Source organism: Mauremys mutica, unplaced genomic scaffold, assembly GCF_020497125.1.
Source record: "Mauremys mutica isolate MM-2020 ecotype Southern unplaced genomic scaffold, ASM2049712v1 Super-Scaffold_100108, whole genome shotgun sequence".
Lineage (NCBI taxonomy): Eukaryota > Metazoa > Chordata > Testudines > Geoemydidae > Mauremys > Mauremys mutica.
The window spans coordinates 107651-112591 of NW_025423270.1; the positions used below are offsets into that span (position 1 = coordinate 107651).

Here is a 4941-nt window from a genome sequence, read left to right on the forward strand (position 1 = left end):
AAGATGGCATGACATCTGTGTGCAGACATCCCCAGCGAATCACAAGGACGTGTAGCGCAGACTCTCGTGTTGCAGCAATTGCAGTTGAAGTAACCACCATGCTAATGCCAGTCACAGCAGCCTTTTCATCAACTCCAGGCTTGTGATTTGATTCTTTCCAATGTTTCTCTCCAAAGAAACCTTTTCCTTAGCAAGCAATTACTTGGATAACAAGGGAGGTCTCTTCTGTTTCCCGGAAAGACACAGGAAAATGTGAGCAGAGGAGACAAAGCTATACAACAAGGCACCACTAGGAGTTGAACCTAGGATCTCCTCTTTGCTAGACAGGTACTTTAGCCAGCTAAGCCATGGTGCCTGCCTCAACAAAATACTTGCAACTGTTCCATTTGATGGTCCAGGACAACACGTGCAAATTCCAAACTACAGCCGTTCCCCATTTCCCTCAAGACTTGCAAGGAAGAACTGGCAGGCCAAGCCAGGATCTCCTGGTTACTAGGAAGACACTTCAGCCAGCTCTTCCCAAAGATCACTATCCAGAGACCTTTAAACAGCCACTGCAGATGTTCACCGACAAAGAGATGCCAAAATGGAGTTCTCCACTGCCTGCAGCCATCACACTACCAGGAGTTCTGTGCACAGAGACGCCCCTGCTGGTGGCAAAAGGCTTTGGTAGAGACTCTTCTGACACCAGCCGTTCTCATAGACTGTTTAGCACTTTGTGTTATGGCTTAGCATCCACGGATGCCAGTTTAGTTGGGGGACATTTTTCCTGTCTCCACATTTGTCTAATGGCTCCTTTCAACACTTGTCACCAAAAAGACCTGTTTCTTTTGCAAGCGATGTACAGCTAGGCAAAGGCAGTCTTCTCCATTTCCTCAAAAGATCACCAAGCTGTGGGGAGAGGAGACACATTCAGCCAAGCTGGATGCTGAATCTCCTCTTTCTTCAGCAGGTGTCTGTGAAGGACACAAATCTCCACTGTGTAGAGGAAAAGAATAGGAGTTTATTACACACAGTGATGGCGGAGTGGGCTTATTAGGCTCAGAGACACTATTAATTAATTAATTACAATAGAATATATAGATTTTCCATGGGTGGGGGAAAGTGACGGCGTAGGCAGTTCCAAACCCTGGGATAGGTTTTGCAGCAAGACAAGATAGCACAGTAGCCAATGGTTAATAGGTTACATAATGTCTCCACCCATGGTCTCAAGTTAGCAAGTTAACATTTCATTAATACTTTGATAATATGTTATTAGTATAAAATATATATGTTGAATTCTGATTTGAGGTCCATAGGAATGGAGCAACTCCATTGATTGCCCAACAGTAACATTCCTAGGGGTTAAAGCAAAGAAACAGTGAAAGAAAATGGCAATAAAGATTGTTTTTGTGTGTCTAACAGCAGGCATTGGTCCCTGGGAAGGGAGGTGGAAGGATGCCATATCTTATACTGACGTGCTAACTTTTCATAAACTCAAGGTTGGCTCTGTGGGAAAAACGTCTCCCTACAGAAGAGACTAACACAATAGGAATAGGGATTCTTTGTTCAATCTGCAACTCTGAATAAGACACAATTCTTTAGTTCTTAGCTCCAACACCTGGCAATTTGCTGGCCAGGCCTATCTTAGCAAGCAAGGTGTTCTGTTTACCCAGCTTTCTCTTAGCTGATCACTATTTGCTAGGCCTCTGGTCCCTTGACCATACTCTGGACTTCGGGTCTGGAAAAGAGGTGGCACAATCCATAGACCAGGTTGTTATATAAAATGCACATGGATTTTAACCTTTCACATCCAGTAATGGCAAAGTTCTTGGTTCAGGCTTGTAGCAGTGATGGAATAAACTGCAGGTTCAAATCAAGTCTCTGGAGTACATCCCCCACTGGGATGGGTCATTCAGTCCTTTGTACAGAGCTTCAGTTTGTAGCAAAGTCCCTCCAGAGGTAAGAAGCAGGATTGAAGACAAGATGGAGATGAGGCATCAGCCTTTTATAGCCTCTTGCCATGTGGTCTTTGCTTTCTTTGTCCCAAGGACACTCTATCCAGCACGTGGCATAGAAAAACCTTAGAGTTCTCTCCATAGGCAGGTCCCTGCAGACCTTGCTGAGTCACAAGGCGTATCTGCCTTCTCTCAGTGGGTCGATTGTAGAGCTGATGGTCCTTAATGGGCCATCAAGCAGGCTAGGCAGAACTGACACCAACTTGTCCAGGGTGTTCCCCAGAAGCATATCACAAGTTTGAAATACAGATAGCATAGAGCCAATATTCATAACATCAACTACAAAAATGATACACATCTAGAGATAGCATCATTATAATCAGCCAATCAGAACCTATCCATAGACCCCTTACGTGACAACCTTTCTACAATATTGGCTGCAAATATAGAACAGTGGTCGCAATGGTGATCTATACAGTTACAGATTATGTCAATAACGTCACAGGAGGTGACACGGCATCAGTGAGACTGATACTGGAATAGCCTCCAGTTTTGGTGTCCTCATTTGAAAAAGATGTTGTGAAATTGGAGCTGGGGCAGCAAAGAGCCACCAAATGTTCTGAGGGCTGCAGAAAAATGCCTTCTAGTGAGCTACTGAAAGAGCTCAACCTATTTAGCTTATCAAAAGAAGATTGAAAGGTGACTTCATTGAAGTGTTGAAGTGTCTTAATGGAGAGAAAATATTGGGTATTAAAGGGCTCTTTAATGTAGCAGAGAAAGGCATAACAAGACCCAATGGCTGGAAGGAGAAAAGAGACAAATTCATATTACAACTAAGGCACAAATATTCAACAGCGAGGATGATTTACCACAGGAACAAGCTACCAAGGAAAGTGCTGGATTCTCCATCTCCTGATGTCATTTCATGAAGACTAGATGCCTTTCTGGAATGTGTTTGCCCCCAAAGTAGCTCTTGTGTCATACAGGAGGCCTGTGATATGCAGGGGGTCAGATTAGATGCTCTAATGGTCTCTTCTGGCCATAAAGTCGACTCATTTCTGAAAAACTGAGTGTAGCATTGGGAGCAGCGTCTGATGTTTCCCTGTCTAGCCGGCTTGCTGCCTAGAACGAACGCTCCTTGAGTGGGGTGATCCACAGGGAGTAGCTCAAACCTCCAAAGTGCCTGGCTAGGGGCAGGACATTGGCACAGCAAGGGAGGGGTGTGGCAGTGACATCACAAAGGCCTTTGGCAGGACCTCAGCCTATTGGTCCAAGGTGGTGGGGAGGTGGTGACCTCACAGAGAGATGCTGACATCAGCCAGGCAGGACAGGGGCCAGGGGCCAGGGAAACCTCAGAGACCCTGTGGCTTTGCTTCAGCAAGTTTCCTTCTCCAGGTCTCTCTTTGAGGACTGAGAGAGTATTCGGGTTCACGGACGTGAGCGCCAGGAGGAACCTCTTTCGAGTTTTCTCCTTCCCTTTTAGTGATTTTACTGGAAAACAGCCGTCCCTGTTTAGAAGGTAAGAGCCTCCTGGAGGTTTGAAACCTGTTCAGTCTGATCCATCTGGTGAGAGTTGAATTCTAGAGATGGAAGACACGAGCTTAAGGAGGCAGAATTTTATTGCACACTTGGGATTTTGTACCTTAGAATCACTGGGGACATTGGGGTTTGTCGTTTTTGTTTCCTCTTTTCCTCCCTCCCTCCTTTCTCTTCGTCTCTTGCTTCTTTTGTCCTTTCTCCTGTTCCCCTCCCAACATCAGGGTTTTTTCTCCTGCTGATAACAGCTCACGTTAACTGATCACTCTCGTTATAGTGTGTATGGCAACACCCATTTTTTTCATGTTCTCTGTGTGTATATATATCTTCCTACTGTATTTTTAACTGCATGCATCCGATGAAGTGGGCTGTAGCCCACAAAAGATTATGCTTAAATAAATTTGTTAGTCTCTAAGGTGCCACATGTTCTCCTTGTTCTTTTTGCAGATAAATTAATGGAAGTTATGTCCATTAATGGCTATTAGCCAGGATGGGTAAGGAATGGTGTCCCTAGCCTCTGTTTGTCAGAGGGTGGAGATGGCTGGCAGGAGAGAGATCACTTGATCATTACCTGTTAGGTTCACTCCCTCTGGGGCACCTGGCATTGGCCACTGTTGGCAGATAGGATATGGGGTTGGATGGACCTTTGGTCTGACCCAGTCTGGCCATTCTTCTGTTCTTATGAAGGGAGGGGCAGAGCCCTGTGGCAGAGTTTTTGTAGTGTAGTGATTATCACATTTCCCTAACATGCAAAAGGTCCTTGGTTTGAAACCAGGCAGAAACCTGATGGCTTCCTTTTCTCACCTCCTAGTGGCCTGTCCCTGCTCTTGTAGGAACAGCAGTGATTTCTATGCTAAGTAGGTCTGTTATACTTCCCCTGCTCCCACTTTTGTCTCCTCTCCCTCTCTGAATAACTGTGAAGTGGCTTTCCCCCTCCCCCTCCCGCTCCCTCCTGCAATGCTTGTGGGATAAATGGGCTGGTTGAAGAGCAGAAGATCTCCCAGGTAGACAAGGTGTCTGGGACTCTCATTAGGCAGCACTCACACACCCAGAGCATGAACACTGCCCAAGGTGGAGTGTTACCCACCAGATGCAGCCAAGTCATCTCCAGTCACAGGCCATGAGGAGCAGGTCCTTAAAAGGGGAAGGGGCCCTGTGCTAAGGAGTCACTCACAAGCTTGTACCTCCAGTGAATGCCCTTCGCCCCGACCGCCTGGCCAGTGGTTCGCTGCGTTACATTCCATCGCGCCTCAGGAAGACTTACCTCCATCGCACCGTCCATCTCGGCGCTGGGGGACACTTACCTGGCAGAATCCTGACATCTCCAGTGCCGAGCCTGTCCTGGGAGCATGAGTATGGGAGAGTGAGTGTGACACCCCCGCCTTCTTTTGAGCTTAGCTGTCAGTATAACAAACGTGCTGCTTTCTGCCAAACTCTGGTGGGTCATTAGTCCTCCCTATGCTTACTA

The 4941-nt window shown here is 46.5% G+C and overlaps 1 non-coding gene across 1 annotated transcript; it reads right to left on the reverse strand.

Moving 5' to 3' along the window:
• Positions 1-281: 281 nt before the first annotated feature.
• Positions 282-355, reverse strand: TRNAA-AGC. The gene has a single exon. It is a non-coding gene; the product is annotated as a tRNA-Ala (tRNA).
• Between the last annotated feature and the right edge of the window lie 4586 nt (positions 356-4941).